Source organism: Balaenoptera ricei, chromosome 9 (assembly GCF_028023285.1).
Source record: "Balaenoptera ricei isolate mBalRic1 chromosome 9, mBalRic1.hap2, whole genome shotgun sequence".
NCBI classification, from domain to species: Eukaryota; Metazoa; Chordata; class Mammalia; order Artiodactyla; family Balaenopteridae; genus Balaenoptera; species Balaenoptera ricei.
Window position 1 is genome coordinate 25,259,818 of NC_082647.1, and position 22,611 is coordinate 25,282,428.

Consider the following 22,611-nt stretch of genomic DNA (forward strand, 5'->3'; position numbering starts at 1 on the left):
AAGATGCAAGAAATGTTTAACAAAGACCTAGAAGAATTAAAGAACAAACAAACAGAGATGACCAATACAATAACTGAAATGAAAACTACACTAGAAGGAATCAGTAGCAGAATAACTGAGACAGAAGAACGAATAAGTGACCTGGAAGACAGAATGGTGGAATTCACTGTTGCAGAACAGAATAAAGAAAAAAGAATGAAAAGAAATGAAGACAGCCTAAGAGACCTCTGGGACAACATTAAACAAAACAACATTCGCATTATAGGGGTCCCAGAAGGAGAAGAGAGAGAGAAAGGACCAGAGAAAATATTTGAAGAGATTATAGTTGAAAACTTCCCTAAAATGGGAAAGGAAATAGCCACCCAAGTCCAGGAAGCGCAGAGAGTCCCATACAGGATAAACCCAAGGAGAAACACGCCGAGACACATAATAATCAAACTGGCAAAAATTAAAGACAAAGAAAAATTATTGAAAGCAGCAAGGGAAAAACGACAAATAACATACAAGGGAACTCCCATAAGGTTAACAGCTGATTTCTCAGCAGAAACTCTACAAGCCAGAAGGGAGTGGCATGATATACTTAAAGTGATGAAAGGTAAGAACCTACAACCAAGATTATTCTACCTGGCAATGATCTAATTCAGATTTGATGGAGAAATCAAAAGCTTTACAGACAAGCAAAAGCTAAGAGAATTTAGCACCACCAAACCAGCTCTACAATGAATGCTAAAGGAACTTCTCTAAGTGGGAAACACAAGAGAGGAAAAAGACCTACAAAAACAAACCCAAAACAATTAAGAAAATGGTCATAAGAACATACATATCGATAATTACCTTAAACATAAATGGATTAAATGCTCCAACCAAAAGACACAGGCTTGCTGAATGGGTACAAAAACAAGACCCATATATATGCTGTCTACAAGAGACCCACTTCAGACCTAGGCACACATACAAACTGAAAGTGAGAGGATGGAAAAAGATATTCCATGCAAATGGAAATCAAAAGAAAGCTGGAGTAGCAATACTCATATCAGATAAAATAGACTTTAAAATAAAGAATGTTACAAGAGACAAGGAAGGACTCTACATAATGATCAAGGGATCAATCCAAGAAGAAGATATAACAATTATAAATATATATGCACCCAACATAGGAGCACCTCAATACATAAGGCAACTGCTAACAGCTATAAAAGAGGAAATCGACAGTAACACAGTAATAGTGGGGGACTTTAACACGTCACTTACACCAATGGACAGATCATCCAAACCGAAAATTATTAAGGAAACAGAAGCTTTAAATGACAGAATAGACCAGATAGATTTAATCGATATTTATGGGACAATCCATCCAAAAACAGCAGATTACACTTTCTTCTCAAGTGTGCATGGAACCCTCTCCAGGATAGATCACATCTTGGGTCACAAATCAAGCCTCAGTAAATTTAAGAAAACTGAAATCATATCAAGCATCTCTTCTGACCACAACACTATGAGATTAGAAATGAATTACAGGGAAAAAACCGTAAAAAACATGAACACATGGAGGCTAAATAATACGTTACTAAAAAACCAAGAGATCACTGAAGAAATCAAAGAGGAAATAAAAAAATACCTAGAGACAAATGACAATGAAAACACGATGACCCAAAACCTATGGGATGCAGCAAAAGCAGTTCTAAGAGGGAAGTTTATAGCTATACAAGCCTACCTCAAGAAACAAGAAAAATCTCAAATAAACAATCTAACCTTACACCTAAAGGAACTAGAGAAAGAAGAACAAACAAAACCCAAAGATAGCAGAAGGAAAGAAATCATAAAGATCAGAGCAGAAATAAATGAAATAGAAACAAAGAAAACAATAGCAAAGATCAATAAAACTAAAAGCTGGTTCTTTGAGAAGATAAACAAAATTGATAAACACTTAGCCAGACTCATCAAGAAAAAGAGGGAGAGGACTCAGATCAATAAAAGTAGAAATGAAAAAGGAGAATTTACAACAGACACTGCAGGAATACAAGGCATCCTAAGAGACTACTACCAGCAACTCTATGCCAATAAAATGGACAACCTGGAAGAAATGGACAAATTCTTAGAAAGGTATAACCTTCCAAGACTGAGCCAGGAAGAAATATAAAATATGAATAGACCAATCACAAGTAATGAAATTGAAACTGTGATTAAAAATCTTCCAACAAACAAAAGTCCAGGACCAGATGGCTTCACAAGTGAATTCTATCAAATATTTAGAGAAGAGCTAACACCTATCTTTCTCAAACTCTTCCAAAATATTGCAGAGGGAGGAACACTCCCAAACTCATTCTACGAGGCCACCATCACCCTGATACCAAAACCAGACAAAGATACTACAAAACAAGAAAATTACAGACCAATATCACTGATGAATATAGATGCAAAAATCCTCAACAAAATACTAGCAAACAGAATCCAACAACACATTAAAAGGATCATACACCATGATCAAGTGGGATTTATCCCAGGGATGCAAGGATTCTTCAATATCCGTAAATCAATCAATGTGATACACCATATTAACAAACTGAAGAGTAAAAACCATATGATCATCTCAATAGATGCATAAAAAGCTTTTGACAAAATTCAACACCAGTTTATGATAAAAACGCTCCAGAAAGTGGGCATAGAGGGAACCTACCTCAACATAGGAAAGGCCATATACGACAAACCCACAGCAAACATCATTCTCAATGGTGAAAAACTGAAAGCATTTCCTCTAAGATCAGGAACGAGGCAAGGATGTCCACTGTCACCACTGTTATTCAACCTAACAGTTTTGGAAGTCGTAGCCATGGCAATCAGAGAAGAAAAAGAAATAAAAGGAATACAAATCGGGAAAGAAGAAGTAAAACTGTCACTGTTTGCCGATGACATGATACAATACATAGAAAATCCTAAAGATGCCACCAGAAAACTACTAGAGCTAATCAATGAATCTGGTAAAGTAGCAAGATACAAAATTAATGCACAGAAATCTCTTGCATTCCTATACACTAATGATGAAAAATCTGAAAGAGAAAGTAAGGAAACACTCCCATTTACCATTGCAACAAAAAGAATAAAATACCTAGGAATAAACCTACCTAGGGAGACAAAAGACCTGTATGCAGAAAACTATAAGACACTGATGAAAGAAATTAAAGATGATACCAACAGATGGAGAGATATACCATGTTCTTGGATTGGAAGAATCAATATTGTGAAAATGACTATATTGCCCAAAGCAATCTACAGATTCAATGCAATCCCTATCAAATTACCAATGGCATTTTTTATGGAACTAGAACAAAAAGTCTTAAAATTTGTATGGAGACACAAAAGACCCCGAATAGCCAAAGCAGTCTTGAGGGAAAAACACGGAGCTGGAGGAATCAGACTCCCTGACTTCAGACTATACTACAAAGCTACAGTAATCAAGAGAATATGGTACTGGCACCAAAACAGAAACATCGATCAATGGAATAGGATAGAAAGCCCAGAGATAAACCCATGCACCTATGGTCAACTAATCTATGACAAAGGAGGCAAGGATATACAATGAAGAAAAGACAGTCTCTTCAATAAGTGGTGCTGGGAAAACTGGACAGCTACATGTAAAAGAATGAAATTAGAATACTCCCTACCACCATACACAAAAATAAATTCAAAATGGATTCGAGACCTAAATGTAAGACTGGACACTATAAAACTCTTAGAGGAAAACATAGGAAGAACACTCTTTGACATAAACCACAGCAAGATCTTTTTTGATCCACCTCCTACAGTAATGGAAATAAAAACAAGAATAAACAAATGGGACCTAATGAAACTTCAAAGCTTTCGCACAGCAAAGGAAACCATAAACAAGATGAAAAGACAACCCTCAAAATGGGAGAAAATATTTGCAAACAAGTCAATGGACAAAGGATTAATCTCCAAAATACATAAACAGCTCATGCAGCTCAATATCTAAAAAACAAACAACCTTATCCAAAAATGGGCAGAAGACCTAAATAGACATTTCTCCAAAGAAGACATACAGATGGCCAAGAAGCACATGAAAGGCTGCTCAACATCACTTATTATTAGAGAAATGCAAATCAAAACTACAATGATGTATCACCTCACACCAGTTAGAATGGGCATCATCAGAAAATCTACAAACAGCAAATGCTGGAGAGGGTGTGGAGAAAAGGGAACCCTCTTGCACTGTTGGTGGGAATGTAAATTGATACAGCCACTATGGAGAACAGTATGGAGGTTCCTTAAAAAACTAAAAATAGAATTACCATATGATCCAGCAATCCCACTACTGGGCATATACCCAGAGAAAACCATAATTCAAAAAGACACATGCACCCCAGTGTTCATTGCAGCACTGTTTACAATAGCCAGGTCATGGAAAGAACCTAAGTGCCCATCGACAGATGAATGTATAAAGAAGAAGTGGTACATATATACAATGGAATATTACTCAGCCATTAAAAGGAACGAAATTGGGTCATTTGTTGAGTTGTGGATGGATCTAGAGACTGTCATACAGAGTGAAGTAAGTCAGAAAGAGGAAAACAAATATCACATATTAACGCATATATGTTTAACCTAGAAAAATGGTACAGATGTACCGGTTTGCAGGGCAGAAATTGAGACACAGATGTAGAGAACAAATGTATGGACACCAATGGGGGAAAGCTGCGGGGGGGTGGGGTGGTGGTGTGATGAATAGGGCGATTGGGATTGACATGTTTACACTGATGTGTATAAAATTGATGACTAATAAGAACCTGCTGTATAAAAAAATCAGTAAAATAAAATTCAAGAAAAAAAAAACTTTGGGGGTCACTGTGAGCCATTTCAGTCTATCCTCATGCTTGAAGAAGTAGTTTAATTTTCTGTGACAATAACCAGAACAAAAACATTTAAATCATAGTAATTATAGGACCACCTAATGTAATCACACATGAGTGTATTAATGCTAATTGTAGATGTCTTGACCTAAAAGATATAGAGAGTGAGAATTATTTTATAAAACATTGAATTCTCTATCACCCTAAATATTTAATTTTTTTATATGAAATTTTTTGGGAAAAAAGACACAACATTTACTTTAAAAACATTCCTGTATCTTTATATTTTAATATTAGTATGTACCTTTAACATTTGAGAGTGATATTAAAGTTCTGCTAATTACTTTACGTGGATTTTTTCATATTTCTCACAATAATTCACAAAAATTCTCTAATGGCAATTACACTTATGTCCATTTCACAGATGAGAAACTGAACTTAGAGACGTTTAGTAATTTGCCCGAAGTCACAGTTAGTAAAAGGCAAAATCAGGATTTAAACCATAACTGTCTTAATCAGTGTCTCAGTTGGAAGGCATTTGGCTGTAGCAGTGGCTTACACAAGCAAAATGTCTTTTCCTCACATCGAGTGTTCTGAAAGAAGGAGATTACGTGCATTGGTTTGCTTGCATTGTTCAATAATGCTATTTTATCCTCGGTTTCACTGTTCCCAACAAGTTGGTTTTTCGTTTTCACATTTTTTTGCTTCATGGTTGCAAAATGCACAATGCAGGCCCAGGCATCATATGTCCAAGACAGGAAGAACGGGGAAGTGGCAGTGCCAGCCAGAATTGTGTCACATGGGCATCCCCGGCTGCAAGAGAAGCAGGGAAAGTAAGCAGAAAGTGACTGGGGCCCGGGAATTGCTCTTTGGTTGGCCAAAGAGTGCCTGACACAATAAATATTTCATAATGTCGTTGCTGTCAGGTTGTAGTGGAATTTGATTACGTGTAAGTTTTAAAAGTGGTGATTAAAAGAGGGAGAGTGAAAGAGAATATTTCACTTCTCTTAGAAGTTTTCATTCAATTTTCCATCAGAGAGTTTTGGGATACTTTTCTCTGCCACCTCCTCGCCCCATTTTTGCAGTACTCTATTATCTTTCCCCAACATGCCCCTGGAGTGGATACAGTCACGTGTATCCTGTCAGGGTGTGAGGATGGCAAGAAAGAAGGACGGGAACCTGGACCGTGCTCTAGCTTACGGTTTAGTTGGGAGGTAAGGTAAACATTCATTATAGTAGAAAGAGTACAGGACACCATGATGAGAGGTGCACATTTCATATTATAATATTATCAACGTTATGAAAAGGAGATAAGCTTGAATAATCATGCACTGTTAAGAGAATTTAAGCTGGTAACCAAGAAGCAGAGTTATAATTTATTATTTTGTTAACTTCTAACTTGATAATTAGAGTACCCCAAAAGATAACAAAAAAGTAAAAAACCAAAACCCCAAATAAAACGGTATCAGGGATGAAAAGTTAAGAGAATTAAGGAAAACTCACTGAAATGAACAGCTGTTAGTAAAGTTATAGCTTGTCCTGGTTAATTAATCTAGTTAGTTTCAAATCATTTTGCTTTAAGAGCCTCAGTATGATCTCTGCATCTAGGTAGGGTTAATATTATAAGGGTAATGACCAAGTGACCATCTTAATGTCTGGTACCTCTGGAAATTTTTATTAATGGGATATAGTTTTATAGGCTTGAAAGAGGTTATGTGGGGTCATTTATTAAAAAAATCATATATCAATGTCTGGTCTGTGCTGGGAAATACATCCAGCCCCAGAGCCACAGAAATCACAATTCTTATACTCAGGAGCTTGTGGTCCAGGGGGGCTGGTCTTCCAGTGCCCATTCAGCTCTCTTATTTTATGGACCTACAGCCAACCCGATCTAAATGCCAAAGCCAATTTGACTATTTCAGTGAACTGAGTGATCAAATTAGGCAAAAATGCAAAATGGACAGTTAATCAGAACAATCCAACTACATGTGTAAGCTGACACATACCTACGTATGTTCCTGCCATTCAAGATAAAATGTAGATTTATTTATGTCAGTTAAAATTCTGCTTTCTTCCCATGAATACGAAGAACTCACTATCTACTGTTGTTAAATTTGACAAAATATCTGGAAATTACTAACTCAATTTAAAAATATGGTTTTATTGGCAGAAAAATGATTCATATAAGTACACTCAATAGAGTGCCTAGCACTAATAGGTACATAATTAACAATTTGACGAGTGAATGTTGCTGGATGAAAGCAAATAAATCACCATTTCTCTGCAGAACTTTATTTTCTAAGAGTTAGTAGGACTCTTCTAACAAATCCTTACACTTATAAAGAAATAGACATTTTAGGAAAGTTATGGTTTGTGTTGGTTAATAAGTCTAGTTAGGTTCAAATTTTTGTGCCTTAAGAGCTTCTATAGCAATTTTCCTGGGAATGCTTAAAGTGATATGTGAAAGTCTTCTCCTGGTGTATCTAAATCCTCTGTTAAACTGACAAGTTGTTTTGATGTCCTTTGCACAAAATGACATAACGTCATTTCTTGTGCAGAACAATGTGCTGGCTGGCAATTGTTTGCTTGCTGCGAGGTTTTGATGGAAGTGTTTTGTTATAGTAGCTTGGTATATATTCCTCGGCTTTCAGCTTGAAAAGCTCAGTGCCGCTGGGCTGCCACTTCTTCAAATGAGGGACTCTAGTGTCTTTCAATTCGAAGCCCCCAAGTTTTGAAAGCTCTATGCCAAGAGGAAAGTGGACCCTTCATTTACCTGTTTTTCTGCAGTATCATTTCCTTCAAATCCCAAGCCTATTTCCACACACTTGCTAATTTAAAAAATGGAATGGGTGTCTACTCCCGTGGGTAGAGAAGAAATCTATTTATTACAGGTATCAGAACTTGATCAGAAAGTTGTTTAACTCTTTGGCTGCTGGATGACTTATAACGATGTTTTATCTGCACAGGTGCATGTTCGAGATGCACCTGTGAAAAGACGTACTCCCTGCCCTTAAAGAACTTGGCATTTAATATGCAGAAATCGTGTTAGGATCTGCTATAGGAGAAGGCACAGAGCTGGAGGGTGCACAGCAAGAGGGCACCTGAGCCAGTGTGGTGGGGAGCAGGGAGACCTTGGGTGCCTGTGTGGGGGCAGCTACACAATGATTTCAGATATGAAAGCGAAAATGTTATATTTTTTTCACAAAATTAAAAGCTTTAATATTCTTAATATAGAAATTAGATTCCAAATACGGAAATAATTTTGAAGATGGAGAGGCAGCCTAGTAGAGTGCTGAAGAGCTCAGACTCTGGAGCCAGATTTCTAGGTTTGCATTCTGAATTTACCATTTATTAGCTCTGTGGACTTGGGCAAGAGCCTTAACCTGTTTATGCTGCAGTTTCTCTGTCTGTAAAATGGGGATCATGATACTACCTAACTCATAAGGTTGTTAGGAGGATTAAATGGATTAACATATATAAAAGGCTTCGAACATAGCAAGTACTATATGTGTTTGTTAAGTAAAATTGCCATAGAGATACAGAAGGGTTTAAGCACAATTATTTGCCTGTGACCTGTGATATAACGTATGTCTTCTGTACTCTTCCAAGTCAATGAAATTAATTCTGGTAGCCTGAAGCTCCTATAAAATGGTATTGAGAGGTGGGTTAAACATTGATTGGCTACGATCTCATCTAGTGAACTTGCTTATGCATATTAATGTATATTGTATTACATGTATGTATATTAATAATTTTGAATATTTTTCAAGGGATCTTGAAAAATATAAAAGTAACAAATATAAAAGTCTGCAGATGGACTTCCCTGGTGGTCCCGTGGTTAAGACTTCGCCTTCCAATGCAGGGGGTGTGGGTTCGGTCCCTGGTCGGGGAGCTAAGATCCCACATGCCTCACAGCCAAAAAAAAAACAAACCCAAAAAACAGAAAACAGAAGCAATATTGTAATGAATTCAATAAAGACTTTAAAAGTGGTTCGCATCAAAAAAATATTTAAAAAAAAGTCTACTGAGTTTCTCAGAGTCTAGTACATTTATGATAATAGAAACTAATTATGAAAAAAGGAAAAAATGTTGGACTTTAGTTACTTGAAGCATCAGTTAACCTGTATTAAAGACATAATACAACTATAAGAATTAATTTAACTGCAATAAAATATGACAGAAAGATAAATTTCCTTTCCCTTGATTGCTAGAGCAAGTTATGATAATAATAAAAGAGACTTGAATTTTCTTTTATACATCTAATCTTCATGAAAAAGGAAATAGATATTTTTGAAAAGGTAACTAGAACATTCTAATAAAGAATTTTTCATTAGTTCTGCTTCAATTACTAATAAACTCAAATTGCAGTCTTGTTCTTTGGACATGTAAAATACATAGAAGATAAACATTTAGTTTGAAATCACAATAAAGTAATGAGTTTGCTCTTTTTATTTGTTATCCTCCTGGTCAGTGGTGAAATTATTAATCACTACTAGATCCTGTGTTCAAAGGCTGGGCTGATTTTAGTTTGTAGATGTTGAACCAAAAGTTGCCTGTAGTATGTCAGTCTGTAATTAATTCAAGCTACTGAGCTTTGGATCCTATGGAAAAAGACATAGTGTAGGCTTCAAATGGGTGTAAAGGAAATGGGAAAGATATATACAATTGGCTGAAATAGTTTGCTTGTGCTTCTTAAAACTCCCATTTATGTCAGTGAACTCAGTAAATTATCTCTAAAAGCTTTTTTTCTTCCTTCCCTCGTGTGTGTGTGTGTGTGTGTGTGTGTGTGTGTGTGTGTGTGCATGCATGCGTGCTCTGTGGAAGAAGAGTTTGGTGGAAACTTGGGAGGAAGATAATTAGAAAAGTTTTAACTAGATAAAATGAGGAGACATATGCAGGTACATAATAAGTCATAGGAGCCAGTGGTACAGCAGCCTGAAAAATCCAAAGTCATTTTCAGAGACCAAATAGGTTATTTATAATATGTGTAAATGAAAAGGTCACTTTAATAATAGAATTATTCAGTTTTAGCATTATCTTTTCAAAGCAATAAATTCATGAAAAAGAAATTTGATTCTATAGATATTAGGGAGCCAAGGTGGGTTCATAGGTAGGGTAATGACAAGCTATAATTTTTCTTATTCAAACAGTATTTATTTGTCTTCCCTCTGTCAAACCTTGAGTCAACCACTTTTCCTGGCCTGCTTGGGAAGATACAAGGAAAGGAACATACAGAGCAGATGGGATGTGGAAGAAAGAACACTGGGAGACGGAGATAGCTCTTTCACATGGCAAAGAGGATGAGAAAGGCCATCATCAGGCAAAAGACCCCCATGGTCTCCAAGAGGGCAAAGCCCAGAATGGCATTAAGAGCAGAGCTGTTGCTTCAGAGAAGGATTCCTGGCATAATCAATGATGAGGCTCCCAAACACAGTCCTAAGCCTAGCCCCAGAGCCAGCCCCTCTGACCATGGCAGCTCCAACCTCAGTGAACTTGGCTGCTGTGTCAATGTTCCTTGAAATGGTGCCATTTTGGAAGCTGCTGCTAGGGATAAGTAAGGTCAGGGGGCATGGGGCTGCCACGATGCTGAGGCTCTCGTCTGTCAGCACCACCTCAGAGAGTGGTTGGCTCTGCTGCTGAGAGGTGATCCTGACCAGTGAGGGGATGGAGATGAAGTTGGGGCAAGCATATGTTTTCTGGGGGTGGGGAAGTGGCAAGAGCTGCTCCCAGGGCAGAGAAGACAGAGAGGGGCAAGGACAGACTGTTTTAAGATTAACCATGATTTAGTGTACATGATCAATTGCAAGGAAGAGAAATTGAGACATTAAACCTTTTGGGGAGGTTGTTTTAGTAATCCAGGTATGAGTAGTGACAGCCTAGATGGTATAGCCCACTGGGAATAGAATAAAGATTTTAGTTCAAGAGACAGTCTGAAGATGTAATGACAAGGTGAAGAAGCTGGGGATGGAGGTCTTCCAGGAGGGAATGTCTAGTAGTTTGCTGTACTATTTGGGAACAGAAATAGTTAAGACTAGCCACACCTAAAAATGTGATCACTGAAACTATAAAGCCTGGAGAACCCTTGATGATGGAATAAAGCATACAGAATTAACTGTGGGTAGACAAATGACAAAAAGGCAGAAAAAATAGTAAAATAGTAAACAGTACTGTGGAAAATGGTTATTTTGATAATTTAAAATAATTAGTTTCAAGTATTTTTGTAATGGTATCTTTCTTTACGAAAAAAATCTTGATTCATGATAGGAACACAACAAGCTCTTTTTCCTCAAGAAGGGACAAAGTTAAATAAAGCTTTGAAATTAGAAGTGTTAAGATGAAAAAAAAAAAAAAAGCTGTTGGTAGAAATTCTAAAGAAAAAAGAAGACTGAATAAAAAAACAGTAGATTCAAGGAAATCCTAAAACCATCAGTGTTTGCCATCTGAAGACTGTCAAGGGAAAGCAGGCTGGCGACTGTAGGGATGGGCCCACCTGAATGAAACAAAAATACCTTGTTGCCATGAGGCTGAAAGGGAGATACACTAGCATTAAAATTCAAAACTTAGGGAGTTCACTGGCGGTCCAGTGGTTAAGACTCTGTGCTTCCACTGCAGGGGGTGTGGGTTCGATCCCTGATTGGGGAACCGTAATAAGATCCAACATGCTGCGCGGGGCGTGGCCAAAAAAAAGAAGAAAGAAAAAAATTGTAACTTAAATAAACTTTTCCATTAGCTGTTTACCTGTTATTGTTGGTTTTTCCACTAGAATGACAGCTCCATGAGAGCAGGTACATATCTGTTTTGTTCGTGGTGATATATCCAGCAGCTAGAAAAGAAATTGATAAGTATGTGTTGAATGAAGAAATGAGTAAACAGTTTCACACTTTGATCTTTAGCAGGAGATGAGTCTGCCCAACTCTAAGAAAAAAGTTGGCCAAAGTCAAGAACAAAATGGCATCCTAGAGCAGCGCTGTCCAACGGAGCATGACGAAAATGCTTCATACACTAGTCGCTGGCCACATGTGGCTATGCAGCACTTGAAATGTGGCTAGTACACCAAGGAACTGAATTTTAACTTTAATTTTTTTTTTTTAATATGTGCTGTGCTAGTTTTTTTTTTTTTTTAACTTTTTTTGTGGGGGGGTTATTTATTTATTTATTTACTTATGGCTGTGTTGGGTCTTCGTTTATGTGCGAGGGCTTTCTCTAGTTGCAGCAAGCGGGGGCTACTCTTCATCGCGGTGCGCGGGCCTCTCACTGTCGCGGCCTCTCTTGTTGCGGAGCACAGGCTCCAGACGCGCAGGCTCAGTAGTTGTGGTGCACGGGCTTAGTTGCTCCGCGGCATGTGGGATCTTCCCAGACCAGGGCTCGAACCCGTGTGCCCTGCATTGGCAGGCAGACTCTCAACCACTGCGCCACCAGGGAAGCCCCTTAACTTTAATTTTAATTTACTTAAAATTAAATTTAAATAGCCCTATGTGGCTAGTGGCTGTATTGGACAACACAGGTGTATAGAAAGACTTCACTCATTAGGAGAACCTGCCTCCTCTGGGCAGATGTAATCTGTGTGAGAGCAGTGGCTTTGTCAGGAACTAGAATCAGACTGGGACTTGTGAAGGAATCAAGGATCTGCTTCTAGGGCTGCTTTTAAAAATTAATCTCTAGCCCAAGGGACAGAAAGAGTCTGCCAAACTCACATGAGGTCCCAGGTCACTTCACCAGGAAAGGAGACCAGAAAGGTATTTGGGGCCAAAGCCCTCAGTGGTAATAAAGTTGTGTTTACTCTGAGTGTCTTTATGAACATGTCTGTTAGGAAATTCACTGTCCGTGGGAGAGATCTCTGTAGATGACTAGAATGAATTCAAGATTTAGGGATTTTGGTCACTTTCTTTGTAACACGATCAACAATAATTGCATTCAGTCATTAAAACATGGACTAGGCCTATATGATAAACTCATAACAAGCACTCAAACGCCCAGGAACTCACAGTATGGAAAAGCAACATCTTTGAATATTAAAGTATAGCAGAGAGTAAAAAGTACTTATATATGTAAAAATATTTATTAAATTAGAGAAACATTTGTCATACTTATACTTATCTAATTTATATTAGATTTTGGAATGTCTACTGTGGTTTTTGTTTTAGCAGACTTACCTGCTTAGTTGTAGCTGGCTTGGGCAAATATTAGAATTATTCTGATTTCCTTGAGCTTTCTGTGACTGGGCCACGGGAGGAAGAGGGAGTTGTTCAGGAGTGTGTTAAATTGGCCTTGTATTCAGAATTCACCCAGTAATAATACATATCAATATCATGTATTGAACTGTGTGTAGGAGCAGATGTTTGGCATGTTTCAGGCTGCTTTTGGGAATAGTCTCTACTGAATAAAGGAAAGTACACTTCACATCCATTCATGTAATTTATGAAAGTGAATAGGGATTTCGCACAAAGAAAGAATGCTGTATGGACTATTATATTTAGCAAGATAAAGCACGCTGTGTGCAAATTCCCAGAGTCAGCCGGTATAGAAGAGGACAAAGAGATATTAATACATTCCTGGGGAAGGAGATTAGTTCTCTAGAGAGCAAACACGCAGTTCTCTTAGGATTTCCTGAAGGCTTGGTTCCCGTCCCCAGGCTAACCATTTGTTTTCATTGTTTTTATTAGAGAAAATCTTTTGCAAGAACTTAATTTGCACCACAAGAAAATGTTTGAATATTGGGGTTGGGAGGGACTTTCAGAGATTATCTAGTCCTATCACCTATCCGATGCTTGTTAATTTTGCAAAAGCTCTGCCAAGGATCTTCCAGTCAGGGCTCCAGTACATCCTGGAGAGAGTGGCCAGTAACTCCATCCTTGGAGAACTTTGACACTGAGATATTAGTACAGAATCTAATTCTGCTGCTTTGTGCCTTCCATTCATTATCTTATTTGTAACTATTGGGTCTAAACAACAACACCTCCAATTCTTTTTCCCACGAAAATCCTTAGGGTATTTGAACATGATTATAAGGTCTCCAAGGCTAAAGATGCCTGATTCCTTCAAGAATTCCTTGAATGGTGCTGATTTGACACCATCTCGGATCACTCCTGAGTGTACCCAGTTTGTCCATCCATACTTATACTTCAGTACGTCTAGGATGGTCTGGGCTGCACAGAGACAAATGGAGTTTTTTTTCTTTTCATATAGATTCTCTCTTATCCCTCCTTTCCTCCTCTCCTTTCTCCTTCCCTCCTCTTCCCTTCTTTCTTCATCCCTCCTATTATTCTATACTACACTTATTCATTCATTCAACAAACGTTCTGTTTATTGTTGATTCATATTAACCTTTCTATAGACTAAAATCTCTAAGCCTTAGCTGCATGGATTATTTCTAAGCCATTGCTACTGTCCAGTCTGTACAAAACAATTGTCCTTTTGGACTTAATCACCTCATTTTATATTTATGTCTATTACTTTTCACCTTATTGGATTGAGCCCTTGATTCTAACATGTCAGCTTCCTTCTTGATCCTGATTCAGTCATCCAACATGGTCACTGGCTGGTCTACAAATGTTATGATGTCCTCTCTATAGTCTCATCCAGGACATTGACGAGAATGTAAAATGTTGAAGCAAATGGAACCCAGGAAAGAATCCTTCTATGATGTTGGAAACCTAGAACCAGATGGATGTTACTCTATTGATTAGCACCCTCTGGGTATAGCTGTTGAAGCTGTTACTAATCTGCCCTAATATTCATGCACTCAGCTTCTCCTTACTCCATTTTGTCCACAAGGATAAGTTGAAAGATCTTCTAAAGGTCTCTCTGAAGGTGATGTGTGCTTGGTCTCTACATTTTCTATAATCCCAAGACTTATACCAAAGAAGGAAAGGGCATTTGTCTGTTATTCTTTCCTCCTGAAATTGTTGTGTCATCCTCTCTTTAGCACATTTCTTCTTAGGCAAGCAAAGCCTTTTGATTCCCCAACAGACATACAAGGCTGAGAGAAGGATATTGGAAAAAGTTGAACATTCAGATAATTATTAGAAATGGCAAGGCATTTTATGGGAGTGCAAAACATAAGATCAAAATGCTTTGACTGTCAAGTGAGATCCACTACTTTCTAATCAGCAAAGGACTTAAACTAATTGATGTTTTTGTTAAAACAAATCAGAATCTTCGAAACTCTGCTAATGCTTATTTCTTAAGATTTTTCTTATGTCTTCCAAAGAACTGAAAATACTTAAAATCATCATATACACTGATATCATGAAACTTTAGGAAGTTTATGCATGTTTTGGTCAAAATAGATAAAGTACACAAAGAATTCTTTAATAAAGATAAACCCTGGTGGAAAGGTGTATGCAAAAGAGTGAGTTGGATATTACAGTGGTAGATGGGACTGAAGAATTACAAGACCAGTCTTTGTCTTTTTCTTTGGAAAATAGGGGTGGGGTTGCATTCATTGTGCAACCAAACCGTGAAAGACAGAACCAATTGAACAAATACTGCCCTCTATATTTATAGTAAAACAGGAATGAATTTTCTATAAAGATATTGCTACTTCCTCCTCACTTAAGTTGACAGATATTCTCTATGACCAGTGTGACTGTGTCTAAGATGTCCTTATTCAGGTGACTGTGTTTTATATTAAATTATATTCTACATGTGCAGTCATTTAAATTATGTAGACATTTTTGTAGAGTTTCATGATATCTTGTATTTCCTATTCTGTAATTAGAAACATGAAAAATTTTCAACATCACGGTTTTAAAAACATCACTTTTGTAAACCTTTAATATATAACAATAGAAAGGAATTTAATATGAGCCAGGACCAAAAGAGGTTTCCAAGGTACAAAACAATTTTTTCACAAGTATAGATTTCATTGGTAGTGTGTGTTTGTGTTTGTGTGTGTGTGTGCGTGTGTTCCTAATACAGTGAGAAAATGAGAAAATCATCTATACTAGTGTATTTTAAAATTTTAATTATCATTGCTATAGTTTGTCACTATTTGGAACTGCAAAAAATGTTCTTGATACTCTCTGACTTACATCTTATGTTTGTTTGTCCATCTGCATTGAGTACTTGTTATCAATTCCATCCATTAAAGGAGCAATTGGGTAGTGACAAGATAGGAAAGAGTTCAAATGAAATTTTCATTGCTGGAAAATTGCAAATGCAGCTATGATTTTATTTCAACATTTCATTGAAGATTTACATTCTTAGAAATTTCAGAAGCTAAAATGAATATTTTATTTTCTTGTTATAATTAACTCATGTGCACAGAGACTACCAGAGACCGTTTATTGAAGTTATTAGAAATCTTGAGCTCCCAAATGAAAATGTCAGGAGATATTGCCCTGTTCTATGTTGTATTACAGACAGATGCACTTCCTGTGGGTGAGAGCATTAGTATTAAAGTTGAGGGAAGTTATGTGCTACTCCTGCCTTCACACAAAATTCCTAGAGTGAAGGGAAATTGAAATTAACTATTGATAAAACAATTATACAAAATCAGTTTTTTTTGGCAACACTTTACATACTACAGTTTAAAAATCAAGATGGAAAACAAAAATTTACTACGGCAAGTCCCAGTAATGTGACTTCCACCACCCTCCCTTCTCCCCCAAATATAAATCATGTTTTCTCCCTTAAAAGTCTCCCCAAGTACTCCTCAAATCTCAGGATTGGAATTCATGTTTATGAAGGAAAAACTCTCTTGGCCTGACAACTTCCTGATCTGATTGGCTCTATCAATGGACTTGTTTGTTCTCATTATGTGGGGAAATGCTATCCAATGGGAGAAGTTTAGAGGGTGCATGCTATCAAACCAAGAGGAAATATAATATTTTTGTTTCATTAGCAGCCTAGGGAATTGTGTGGTGGATTATGATATTAGTCTGTGTTATAGTTCTAAGGATGGGGCTTCCAACCTGTGGGCTCTCAGTTTCAAGGCATCTGAACTTTGAGTCCCCCTTGCAGCTGCCACACTGACTAGGTTAGTGTTTTTTAACCAGAATTGCACATCACAATAATCTGTGAAGGAAGCCCAAATTCACATCTGTACCTACTGTATTTTATCAATTCCAAGATGCACATTTTTTCACGTTTGCTCATTTCTGAAATCTGGTTGCTCTCACTTTTCATTAGTTTAGTCATGGTGTAATTGCAGAATTTTCTTTCTTAGTGGTACGTGTTATATAGCATAGGAGTCTCCTACAATAGGAATAGGAGCCATTGCTAATAAAGACAGGACCTAATAAAGTTTATTAGCTAGCTGGCTGGCTCATATTTTAATCCTAAAATAATGCCATATTTGCAAGGTTGACTAAGCTTTTAGTTGCTTAATAACAAATAAAATTGCATTTGCTCAAATGTGCTTTAATTATAGTTCCCAGTAGGCAGAACTATGGTAACAAAATATACTAGGCTCTAATGCTTTTTGCATAATGAGCATAGTCAAAGTGTTTAACATGAATGGATTACAGTACCCCATATTAGATGGGAAAGCTCTAGAAGGACCACATACCTTTCTTGGGTCTGACCTCCTCTTGTTCTCAAATCTTAGTCTAATCCTATTATTTCCTTTCTTCAAAACTACAGAATACAGTATCTTTGTTCCTGAGAGGAAAGGATGAACTGACAAGATCCCTCTTTGTATTATCCTGGGTTGACAGGTTGGTTAAATCTAGCATTTGTAATGCAGTCAGAAATAAACAGTTTCTGAACAAAAGCTGACTAAAAAATTTAGCTGCAAAACAAAGAACTTGCTTGCTTTAGTGAAAAAAATTGATTGACATGAAGGTATTAAGCATTCCAAAAGGATAAATAAGTTTGATTCCAAGGAAAAAAGGCAGTTTAAAAAATAATATACCAAAGAGACAAAGTGCAGAGATGCCTGGTGAATATGATTATGTCTACCCAACATCAGTACAACTATTTGAAAAGCACAACATTCAAATTGTAATGTTTTTGCTCTGCATGATGCAAAATAAGCAATTTGATTGTTCTTTTCCCACTAAATTGATTGGTTTTTGAATGCATTATTTGACCCGCAGTACTGTATTAGCCGTGGAATTTGCCAGATGACTGAACTAAGTAGATGTCTTATTGTTTTTTTCTAATAGGCATGTATGGGGATGAAGATAGTGATAATTGGAAAAGAGGAAAGCATAGCATTTGGAACTTGGCAGTGGAGATTTTAGAAGCATGAGTGGTCTTCAGCCGAGAAGACCTGGTGTTTGGCTGCAGTGACCTGCAGGCCCTGTCTCTGCCTGCATAGGCTTGTACACACTTATTAGCACAGATTAGTGCCTTATAAATAAGGCAAAAGTGTCCGGGGTCTTGTTCCAAATCCTGAAATGCCCCCTTTTTGGTATCTGTTTGCTTGGCCTTGCAATAGCAGTCAGCCAATCTAAGCAATTTGTCACTCTTATAACAAGAATGCAAAGGAAGACCCAAAAGTGGTAAATGTGTTTGGAAGTCATTGTAGCTAAAACCTGAAGGAGTTAGAGGATTGATTAGACTATGACTGACACAGACATGCTTTATTGACCATGATTTAATGGCTTCACAATTTTCTTTTCATTTCTGGAGCATTTACACATTTCTGAGTTGCCTAATAGATAAATCTTAGGCCATGGCATTATACTATGATGATGGCACAGTGGTAAACTCATATATTACATCTAATGGATATTAAAGTGGTAGTTTCTCCATGACCAATATGTGTCTATAAGACATTTCATAAGCTGAAGTCATAAAACACATTTACTTCTGCATATGTATCCTGTGCATTTATAGGTGTACATTTAATTATGCATGAATATTTATATTTTCACACACATGAAATGGGATTTATTATAAGTGCTGAATATGGAAATTTAAAGTCATGGAGGCTTAAGGCAGATTCCTCAAGACCTACTTTTTCTTGATTATGATTTATTAGTTTAAACTTAACCAGTTATATATTAATAGTACTGTTCTCTTTGAAGAGAAGACTATTATCTCAAAGCTTTTTAGGACAATATATGAATTTTGGACCTATTTAAGATGTGACAAATTGAATTAAAGAAATAGTATATGAAATATTGTAAGTTTCAAAATGTGAAGGCTGCTCTCTGTTTTATGTAATCGAATATTTTATGATGCTTTCAGGCATTTTTAAGGACATATTTGTATTTGGGGGCAAAAGGGAGAGGATAGTCTAAAGAAAGATGAAAATGAAGAAGCAAGGCCCGTGTAATGCATCTGAAATTGCTATATGTTTTTTTCCCAAGGAGGGTGGATTTAAGAGGTTTACAGATAACCTTAGCTTGTAGAATTCTTATTCTGGCACAGGTCACTGTTATCCACTGAATTTGCAGAATTATGTGGGTTATTTTTTCACATATATATGAAATAGGTATATGTGAATAAATGAAGCAATGCCAATAACTACCAGAAACTCATCTCACCCATGGTCCCAACGTAAGATGGTCCAGGCTTTCTGTGTCTCAGGATAAAGTGAGTCCAACAGCAGATGTAGTGTGAGGGAGTCTTATGGAGCAGGGCTCTGTAAGTTTTTTCTGCCCTGGGGAGATTGGGGTGGTAGGGTTGGGCCCTAAGAGTGACATTAAAACATTACAATGCAAACCCAACAGCCCCAGTCTGAACAATGGGTGTTTCCCCCTGTCCCCAGCCTTGTCCCTGCCCCATGACTCTTGTCCTTCAGAGCAGACCAGAGTCACACTTGTTTGTTGTTCTCAAAGGTAATTCTATTTCTCATTGACTTATTTTTTTTCTGAAGGTCTAGGGAGAGCCTTGGGCAGTGCAGTATTATTTCTATTTGTCCAATTAGCTTTGTTTTACTTAGGAAGACAAGTTTACTAAATCAAAACTATTCTGGCTGGGTCATGCTGACCAGTACAATAGTATCTCCAATTATTTCGCTATTAGAACAAAACACGTCCACTCCCTAAACCCTCAGTGTAGAAATCGTGATATATGTTTCTCTCTTTCAAGGGGAGGTAATAATATTATTTGTAGGAAAATTTTCAGGGCACAAGCTGACACCTTCTGTTGGTTACTTTTCCTTTTAAGGTGACATAATCACAAACAACTTTAAGAAATCTCTGTACTTCCTTACTTGGTGCATAAATCTTTTCTATTATTCTTTTTTTAAATTTTATTTATTTATTTACTTATAAATTTTTATTGGAGTACAGTTGATTTAAAATGTTGTGTTAGTTTCAGGTGTACAGCAAAGTGAATCAGTTATACATATACATATATCCACACTTTTTTAGATTCTTTTCCCATATAGATCATTACAGAGTATTGAGTAGAGTTCCCTGCTATACAGTAAGTCCTTATTAGTTATCTATTTTATATATAGTAATGTGTATAAAAGTTGAGGCTAAAGATGATGAGTATTTTGGCACTTGCTTTGGTTCCACGAGGTGCCATTTTCTCTGTTTTAATCTAACTTGAGCAATATTTTTGAGCACTAAGTGCCACACATAGTGCTGGTGGCTGGAGATAGGAAACTGAAAAGACATGAAATGCCCTCAAGCAGCTCACAGTCTTTCAAGAAAAAAATCACTCAGTTTTGTGGTTATTTGTTGATATACATAAGTGTAATGAGAAGCTTGTCCACAGCATATCAGGTGACACAGAGGGAGGGGTCATGCGGGGATAGTCAGGGAGGGCTTCAGGAAGGAGAAACATTCTGAGCTCATTTTTGAGCAAATAAAGAAATAAGGATATATTAGTCAGAAAAAGAAAAGAAACCTTAAAGTAGGGTGCCGGAGGCATATTTTTATTTTGCAACCACAGTAGAATATACGGTAGAAAACCTCCTCAAAAATGTATCCTACTAAGAAGCATATTCGACAGTGGAAGGACAGATTCAAGAACATTTGTATTCATATCACAAAAAGACTTATACAATTGGAATAAATCTGAAATACTATGCTTTTCTTTAAAAATAGAATTGAATAACTTTGATGTTTTAATACAGCACAGTAAACTAATTTAGATTCAGAGAGCTTCACTTGTGAACATGTCAGTTTTTAAAAATTGTTTAGATAATGTATTGAGAATTTTAAATAATCTGTTAAAATCTTCTTTTTCTTAACAAACCTTTTTTTTTTTTTTTTTCTCCCCAGATGTAGGGCAAAAGTAATTCTGCCCCAACATCTCTCAGAAATTATAAAATCTGAATTAGTTAGGTTCTGATGAAAGAGGCTTTTATGGCACCAACTAAAATGCCTTTCGGAAACTTCTTTATCGCCCTATTCAAAAAATACCCTCCACTCCTAATGTGATGACATTTACCAATCTCTACCAGCCAACACACGAGGAAGAGCCTTTCATCAGGCATTATTGCTCATTCTCTCTTTACTATCCTGTTGTATATTTTGTTTTACATTTTTATCTGCGTGGTTATCACAGCATTGGGAATATTTGTTGTAATGTGTGTGTGTGTGTCTCTCATACAAGTTATAAGCTTTTTGATGTCACTCACCATCGCACCCCCTGACATTTAAATGAACAAAATGACAAAGTTCATGTTCAACCTCCTCCATACTGTTTTTGACAAGTGCTTGTCAACTTTGGCTACTCATTGCAACTGCCTGGGAGTTTTAAAAAATATTGATGTTTGGGTCTTACTCCCAGAGATTCTGAGTTAATTGGTTTGGGGAGTGGCCTAAGAATCAAAATTTATAGACCTTCCCCAGGTGAGCAGTGAGGCTGAAGACCACTGATCTGGACCCATGCTGTCCAGTGCAGTAGCCACTGGCCACGTGCGGCACCAAGCACTTGAAATGTGCTAGCCTGAACTGAGTGTAAGTGTAAATATATACACCAGATTTTGAAGACTTAATACAAAATAATGTAAAACATATCTCAATAGTTTTTATATGATTACATATTGAACTGATAATATTTCAGATATGCTGGGTTAAATAAAATTCATTTACTTTATATTAACACTTTAAGTAATGTTATAATAGAAATTAATCTCACTTGTTTCTTTTTGCCTTTTTAAATGTGGCTACTAGAAAATTTAAAATTACATATGTGACTTGCATTGTATTTCTATTGAGCAGCACTGATCTAGATGATGTCTCTACATGGAAGGGACAGAGATGCTTAATTAGCAAAATAAATGCTTAATAAGTGCCTTCTGGCAAACTAATTGGTAGTGTTCATGTTTTGGACCATATTTGGTACAAATAGTTCCTCTTCATAACGATCTATATTTAAAATAATTCAGATTCAATTAATATTCATTAATTGCATGAGTTGTAGAAATAACTGTGCTAAGAAAGCAGTAATGCTCATGTTATAAATGGAAATAACTGGTGACTCAATCAATGGTATCAAGTATGTAACAATGAAATAGCACTCTTGAAAATGAAATAGTCCTTTGAAACTGGTTAGAATAAGGGGGAATTGAGAATACAGAGTGTTATTTTTGTCATTGCCATTGTACTATAGGCCAAGAAAAAATATTCTTAAACTGCAGTCTATCTGGTCTTAACACAAAAACCAAAACCAAAACCAAACCCTGAGTGAGTTATTTGGTTTGCATGCAGAAGAGATGAATAAGTTATTCGTATAGACATATGTGTTTATTTACGTATGTTTACAGTGGTTGGAAAGTGATATATTGAAAGAGAAGCCAACGTCAAAGATGTCTAAGGTTTTCATGAATGGAGAAATGACTATAGGATTGAAATCATTAGACAACATAACCACCTTGAATACTGAGCATGAA

The 22,611-nt window shown here is 36.7% G+C and overlaps 1 protein-coding gene and 1 pseudogene across 2 annotated transcripts in view; one reads left to right on the top strand and one right to left on the bottom strand.

Moving 5' to 3' along the window:
- GRM8 (glutamate metabotropic receptor 8) overlaps positions 1-22,611 on the top strand; it is a 784,383-nt gene that overhangs the window by 253,091 nt on the left and 508,681 nt on the right. The gene's annotated exons all lie outside the window — the stretch shown is intronic.
- Positions 10,150-10,659, bottom strand: LOC132372175 (ATP synthase F(0) complex subunit C2, mitochondrial-like; annotated as a pseudogene).